Source organism: Mycena indigotica (assembly GCF_014461135.1).
Source record: "Mycena indigotica strain 171206Taipei chromosome Unknown Mind.scaff0005, whole genome shotgun sequence".
Taxonomy (NCBI): Eukaryota; Fungi; Basidiomycota; class Agaricomycetes; order Agaricales; family Mycenaceae; genus Mycena; species Mycena indigotica.
Window position 1 is genome coordinate 1,733,200 of NW_023503004.1, and position 8,317 is coordinate 1,741,516.

Consider the following 8,317-nt stretch of genomic DNA (forward strand, 5'->3'; position numbering starts at 1 on the left):
TGAAGTACTCCAAATTCTTATGGTCAGTCCAAATCTCGACGGGATGCGCGGCACCCTCAAGGAAGTGTCTATACTCCTCGAGTGCGCGGATGATCGCGAGCATCTCTATGTCGTGGATTTCGTAGTTGCGCTGGACATCATTTAAGCTTTTGGAATAGAATGCTACAGGGTGCCACTTCCCGTCCGGGGCGGATTGTGAAAGAACCGCCCCCGTCGCATAATCAGAGCTGTCAGCCTCGAGTCGGAAAGGCCGTGCGTCGTCCGGAATCGCCAAAACCGGTTCCGAGGTGACCGCATCCTTAATTGCCTGGAACGCGGAGGCCTCTGCGTCGCCCCAGGTCCACTTCTGGTCCTTCTTGGTGAGCACGAAGAGCGGTCGCGCAAGGGTCGAGAAGTCCCGAATGAACCTGCGGTAGAAATTAGCGAACCCAAGGAACTGCTGAATGTCCTTCTTGTTTTCCGGAGTCGGCCAAGCGGAGACGCCTGCAACCTTGACGGGGTCCATTTCGACGTGGTTGTGGGAGATGATGACTCCGAGGTACTCGATTGACGATTTTTCAAAGTCGCACTTCTCCGCTCGGAGGTACAACTTGTGCTCTCGGAGTCGCCGCAAGACCTCCTGAACAATCTGCCGGTGTTTCCGGAGGTCGGAATGGGCGATCAGGATGTCGTCAAGGTAGATCATGACGTCTCCGGAGAGGATGAGGTCCTGGAAAATGTCATTCATCATCGTTTGGAACGTCGCGGGAGAGTTTGTCAGGCCGAAATACATCACCAAGGGCTCGAACAGGCCTCGGTTAGTCCGGAAAGCCGCTTTCCACTCGTCACCTTCCTTGATCCGGACGTTGTTGAAGCCCCAACGGACGTCGAGTTTGGTGAAGTAACGAGCACCTTTGAGCCGGTTGATGAGGTCGTTGATCAGCGGAAGGGGGTACCGGTTTTTGACAGTCATTGCGTTGAGAGCACGGTAGTCCTGGACGAAGCGGAGTCCGCCGTCCTTCTTTTTGACAAAGAAGACCGGAGACGCCATCGGAGACTTGGGAGGCGAATCCGTCCCGTGAATAGCCCTTCCTCGATGAACGTCGAGCTCGCGTTGCTCAAGGGGCGAGATGGGGTACACCTTGCAGTTGGTGGGCTTAGCATCGGGGACGAGTTCGATGGCGTGGTCCCAGGTCCTCCGCTCCGGTAGCGTGTCGAAGGACTCCTTGTTGAAGACGTCCTGGAACTCCTTAGCCCAGTCCGGGATGTCAGAGGGCGGAGGGGCGGAGTTCCTGGCAAAGGCTTCGGCCAGGCGCTGCGAGACAGTACTGCCAGCCAGGCGTATCTCTTCTGCGGGACGGAAAGACGTGTAGAAGATGCGGTCATCATCTTCGAGCTGGCCATCGTCATCCTCGTCATCGGAGTCCAGCATCAGATCAGGCAGGCCGGAGTCATCACCGGAGACGGAATTGTCTCCGTCGTCAGGCCCAGAGAGGTCCATGGCGCAGATCGAGGGGAACGGGCCGGAGCGGAGCCGTTTCTGGAGTAACCGGAGTCGCCGCAGCTCAGTCCGTTCAACGCGTTCTTCCTCGCGGCAGGTGGAGCAACCACGGGGGCACCGTGTCATCTTGACCTCCTTGGTTTCCCAATCGATCTCTGGGTTGTGCTTCCGCAGCCAGGAGTACCCCAGGATGAGGTCTTGTTTACCAAGATGAGTGACGGCGAGTTGAACACGCTCGGAATGGCCTTTGTAGCGTAGGACCAAGTCCGCGATCTGGTTGATAGAGCCAGCATCATTTGGAGTGCCATCGACGTTGAAGACCGGAATCGGTTGCGCCAGAGTGCGGACTGGAATGCCATTCCTAGTGACATAGTTTGTGTCGATGAAATCAGAGGTGGCACCACAGTCAACCAGACCGGAAAGCGAGAGCTTGAGTGCGCTGGTAGTGGACTCTAGCTCCAACGGGAGGTGGAGGGAGTTCACTCCAGGGGCAGCAGCAACAGTGTACTGCTTGGGTAATTTCTTTTCCCAGGCAGTGAGGCGACGGAGGTGGGTGACAGGCCTTATCGGAAATTGATGGGCTTTATCGGAAATTGATGCAGCCTTATCGGAAATTGATGGGGCCTTATCGGAAATTGATGGGGAGGGTATGTCTTTCGTTTCTGGCTCGTTGTAGGGCAAATGAGTGCATTCATCATACAAGGGGAAAAACGATTTATGGACGAACGAGGGCACACCGGTCACTCGTCGCGGGGGACAAAATCCTCCCCAGCCATCAACTCCGCTGTTGATTCCGGCAGGGCAGCTGTGTCGGAGTAGCGGGCGATCAACTCCGCTAACATCTCGTCACCGAGTTGTTGGATCACCTCATCGAGGATGTCCATTGAGCGGACGTCCCGGGGAGGGGGCAATCCCGGGCAAGATGGTTTGGGTCGCCGCACCTGAAGCAGGCGCGACGAGGGGCACCCCGAGCCCTAGTGCGATCCAACTCCATGGGGACGGGAGCTGGAGGCACCGGAGCGGGGCGCGGGCCGCGGGTGGCACGACCGGAGCCACCGGGCGGAAAGGGGCCGGAGCCGGGATGCGGTTGACTGGAAACGGAGTCCGAATCAAACCGCCAGGCGTCTTGGGGGCGGCTGACTTGATCAGCTTGGCCCGGACCAGGGCCTCGTATTGACGGAAGGCCCGGGTGCGCCAGCTAAGGTAGTCCCGGAGGTCCGGGGGTCGTTCGAGGACGTGATTCCGTTGTTGATCAGGGGGTCAAGTCCGTGGCGGAACTTGGTCACCTTGACCAACGCGTCTTCGAATCCAGCGAGGTCCATCAGGTCCTCGAAGTCGTCGGTGTACTGGTAGACATCCTTTGTGCCCATGTGATAGGCGGAAGTCTCCAGTTTGGAGAGAGCATGATCTTGCTCGTTCTCCTCGACGAACCGGAGTCGAAACTCGGAAACGAACGAGCCCCAGGACGGAAACGGAAACGGGGCTTTGCTTCCGTGGCGCTCCGCCCATTGCTGAGCGGGTCCTTCTGCCATAAACGACATGGCATAGCGGACGGCCTTTTCCTCACTCGCCTCTCCGTTGACCACAAAGGCCTCAGGGGCAAGGCGGGCGAGGTGCGGACCGCGTAAAGGAAGCGCGGCCGCGTTTCCGGTCGCCGTTGAAGGTGAACGGGGGGTTTGGTCGCAAGACCAATTTTGAGGCGAGGTTGATGTCGCCAAAAAGGGCTTCGGAGTCGCCCTGGACCGGAGTCGGAATTGACGTCTCCGGCGAAGGTGTTTGGGGTCCGCCAGCATTATTAGCGGCGGCAGCAGCAGCGGAAGCCTGGTTGGTGAGTAAAGCAAGGGCCTCAGTTAGGCTATCGATTTTCGCCTCGAGTGAGTCCAGCCGGGCGTCTGCGGTAGGAGTGACTCCGGACGGCATGACGGGTGTGGGGACCACAGGAGTAGAGGAGGAGGGGACAAGTGGCAGGGGCGGTGACGAGGGCGGAACAGACTCGTACTCCGAGCCTGAGTCAGCGCCGAACCTGGCAATCTTGTCCGGTTGATCCCGTAGAGAGTTTCTTCTGCTGTAAGGGCAACCCCGGAGGCCTGAGATCAAGGTCCTAGCAGGGGAGGATCCAAAGAGAAGAAACTCTAAGGGTCCGCCTGCTAGGGAGCTGACTATATACTGCTTGTCCGTAGCTGCCGCTGTCGGGCACAGAAGGCTTGGGCGGTGTCGCAGGCGAGGTCCCAGGGCGACTGTCGGGAGGGCGTTGACGGATCGGTGATTGTGTGGGCGAGATGGAGGGCCGGACCGGAGTCGGAACCGGAATCGGACCGGAATCGGACGCGTCTCCGGGCCGAAAGGGAGGTTCCCCTGACAATTATTATTATTCTCAAAGATTCAGCTTGCACTCTTCCCCACATGCAAGGTGCTCCACCTGCAGCAACCCATAAATCTTCTTTTGGGTTCTCTACTAGTGCTAGCCAGAATTATATTATGCTTGATTAAATATCGAATATATTCAATATTATGAATATATTATGCCCTTCATGGATTATTTGAATATGTTATATTATATTATAACTATACTATATTATAGTTACAGAATATTCAACTATAGTAAGGTGGATGATTACAGCTATTTTCTCAGTCCATGTACTCAGTCATAGTACTAATTTTAGTCTGAGTTAGCCCTACTTCTGATAAATATCACATATTATCTATTATATATGGTGATTCATACATATTTATACATTACTCTTAGTAGGAACAAGTGTCAGGAGTGATCACTTTGGGTTAACCCTATTAAACATAGTGTAGGAAGTGTCTACTAGCTAACCTAATGTCACAAACAAAGCTGGATCAGATGATGGGCCAACTTAATGGATGATCAAATGATCTAACTTCGTAGTGGTTGATGATGAGATCAAGTTGTATTGATAGGTATGATACAACCAGATGACTATTTCCCAGAAGCTAGGAGGGAAAAGAGAATAAAAGCACTGGGGGCAGAAGGCCACCAGCGTCCTCCTTATATACTAATTCCAGGCTGACTAATACTGACTCACTCTGACTCATACCGACTCACCTGACTCATGTCATGACTCACTCTGACTCAGATCGATATGACTTGACTCAGTCTGAGTCATTGATGGATTGATGGATGATATCATCTAACCAAATATGGTAAGGCTGTGCTAGCCTTTGTTTGGGGTTGGTTGGTGTGATGTGGTAGAGATTGATGATATCATCAGAAATTGATGATGTGATCAAATGTGCCGCTATCATCAGTGATCAGCCTAGAAAGTGTAACATTCTAATACCAGTGGCAATCCCCCCTGATTGTATTTTGAGAGTCCTATGTAACCCAGGGAGGCCCAAAAGGAAGTTGCCCTGATAATCCAGCATGTATTTTATGTTTTTGATTCTTTTTTGTAGCAGCAAATATGTCAAACATATCAAGAGATATGTATACTACATTATAGTTGAATATATTCATAACATGATTATATTTTGCAGCGGAATATGATTATATGATACTACAAATATATTATTAGGTTGGAGCACCTACCTAATGCACTGCTATCTAAGTCAGTTTCCTAAATCAGCAAATATGACATAAATGGTGATAATTACTTAAGCAACAACCTGAAAGTATACTGTATGAGAAGGTCAGATCCTATTGTCCTGGTCACAATGTCACATAGTATAAGTATAGCATGTGTGACAAAATCCTTAAAAATGAAACTTTATCAGTTGATAATTATGAATAAGTTGTGCACAGTAGGACACAAACAACCAGATGTGACACTGGTATGTGATGCCATAAAGAAGCTATTATATAATCCTATCCAAACTTAGGTTGAAGACAGTTCCTTGCTCATGCTGCTATGTACATTTGTCACATAGTGTGACAAACTTCCAAAAAGGATTTTTTGCTGTTTGACAGTGCAATTATCAGTGAATGGCACAGATCGTCACAAAATCAAAACTGTGTATGTCGACTATATAAACAACTTTCATTAAATAACTTATTGTCCCAGCTGAATAATTGTGCTAGCACTAGCCAATCATTAGCTGATCTATACCTGATCTAGTAATATCTCCTGAAGTGCACAACTTACATAAGTCATTGAAGCACTATCAATGGTACCTGAATGATAAGATTAATATCCTTGATAATGAAATCTTATCAATATACCTATATCATCTCATGATGATTCATCACATGCATTGATGCTGCAATATCTCCACCAAGTCTGCATGAATTCAGATGATTGTTGTCCTACTAGGTAGCCAATTATCAAGGCTTGAGATGTCCTGATGTAATTATAGTTCCATGAGTTGAGGCCATAATATTCTACTGGTTTTTTTTCTAGGTTTCATATTTCAAATTTAACTAGGCACAATGTTCCCTTGATATCTTGCTGAGGAATCCACGGATAATCATGATCCAAGTTGCCTTCTGGTTTAATAGATGTCTATCTCAGATCTAGTAGCCCCCATAATTTTAGGTATCATTTCTACTGGTATATATACCATATATCCTATTACACTAATCTCCTAATAACCTAATGGAATAAGGGTAGGAAGCGAGGGGTCCCCCAATGGGATTAAATTTCTCACACTACATTATATGCATTGGAAATTTTACTACTCCCTATCATACTAATGAATAGTACTACACATCATACTAGCAATACAGCCATGATCTGCTGGTTGATTATGGATCAAAATATATCAAGTTCAGTCAATAAGGTATATATAGATACTCACATACTCAGATTGGTCTCTATATATTCTTAGAAGATGAATTGAGGTGAACATTCCAAGACAGGTTGAGTGCAGAACTGGTTTACATAAATAGTGGGGTCTATAGACTGAGTACTGGACATTGAGATGCATGTATGGGGGTATTTGGATATCTATTAGCACCCTGTACTGTGATCGGTTATGGTTCTGACATCGGAGGAAAGCTTAGCGAGAAAAGTTCTCATGAAATTATTGCTATAATCATTGCAGTAGGATAAATAAATACAAAATCATTGCGGTATGACAAAGGAATACAGACCTGACTGTCAAGAATCACACCATTATTTACCCTTCTGGAGAGTGCTGTAGAGTATTAGATTGGCTTGATTGACTAAAGAAATAGCACCTCACCTGATGAGTTTCACCATACGTTCCAACATTGCAGGAAGGTATTTGCCCTGAATCGCAATTTCCAACTCCGCCAGTGCGCCCAGATAAATAAGCCGATATCGTTTGGCGTAAAGCTCCGCACGAGTGTCAACACCCGCGGATGTTTGCACAGGTACCTGCAGGAAAACATCCGCAGGTTTGACATCCGCGGATACGGGTATCCGTTTCCCACGGATGCCAAGAGTACAGGTATGACTCTGGAAGATCTTAATTTTCATTATCTTCTATATATTCCAGTCACTACAGTCTTCTTATGCCCTGTAGTGTCCATATCAGTATAGTACTTGATACTATATTCTATATAAGCTCTTAATATTGTCAATATACCTCAGTATCCTAATATTTTATTCAAAATACCCATGGATAACCCGTGCAGGTACCCGTATCCGTGAGTACAGGTACCCGTTTCCCACGGATGCTGCAAATGTAGGTATTGGTTTTGAAGCCTAAATTACCCGCAGGTAGAGTACAGGTATTTATCCGTGACACTTGTGAGAAGCCTTAAGTTTGGCACTAAATTGACCCGCCTCACGCTCTGGAAGGCCCTTAAATTTGACTATCATTAGATTGACAGCATGTTGAATCTTGCTGGATATAAACAGTTGTGAAGTACCATAGAGGAGAAGACATACTGTAACAACAATTGTAGCAATGAGCTGAATAGGTATGGAGATTTTGGCACAGCTAGTCACTGCATTACCATAGGAGGGATGAGAGGCCAACGTGACCAGCCATTGCTCAATGAGGGGGTTGCTAAACAACAGGCCTAAGGCTGTTGCATTGTCACGAGTCATCTGTAGATCGGGTGAAAAAATGGAGGTATGGAATTGGAGGCACCCACCTCAGTGCGACGTGTGAAAGTCCAATTTTGTGTGTGTTCTTCAAGATATTGAGTGGCATTAAACGTGTTTGCTGACTTGTCCTGCTTCTTCAGAGCAGAAATGTGTTTGTTGAAGCTGTCCACACACAAGCTCTTCATGCTCACCAGAAACTTGTTTGGAACCTGGTAATACACTTAAAAAATGTGCAGTAGAGCAGATCAATGATCAATCAAACTCTAACCAAATCAAATCCTAACTTTTGTGTGTGTGTGTGTGTTCGGGGGTTCGAGTTGCAGGAAACAACTAACCAAATTCAGAGATGTTCAGGGATTGCACTAGAATTTAACTTAATTAGTGCTTTCAACAGATCAGATGGTTTGTGATTTAGAACACAAAAGAAGGAGCAATATGGCTCAACCTCTCAAATGTTCTGGATGAACAAGAGAATGTATTTGCACTTGACACAAAACACAAACTCAAACAAGTTATAAAACCTGTTTTTAGTAGCGCAATTCAAATAGCTTCCTTGCTTCCTTGCAACCTGCAATAAACCTGCACTTGCACCTGCAATAAACCTGTGACTTGCTTCCTAGCTGCCTAGTTGTGACACTAGCTGCCTAGCTGCCTTGCTTCCTTGCCAAATAAAGTAAGAGATGGGGTGTAATTCCCTGGAATTCGATGTTTAGCTACTACATTTGAGCTCCTTATATACTACTCAGAAAAATAACTAATGATGTGACAATTAAACTAATGATGTGACCGAGAAGCGCCATTAGCACTGCTTTGAGTCACATTGAGTCATTTGGAGTCAGAGAGGCTGTGCCTTCAGAAG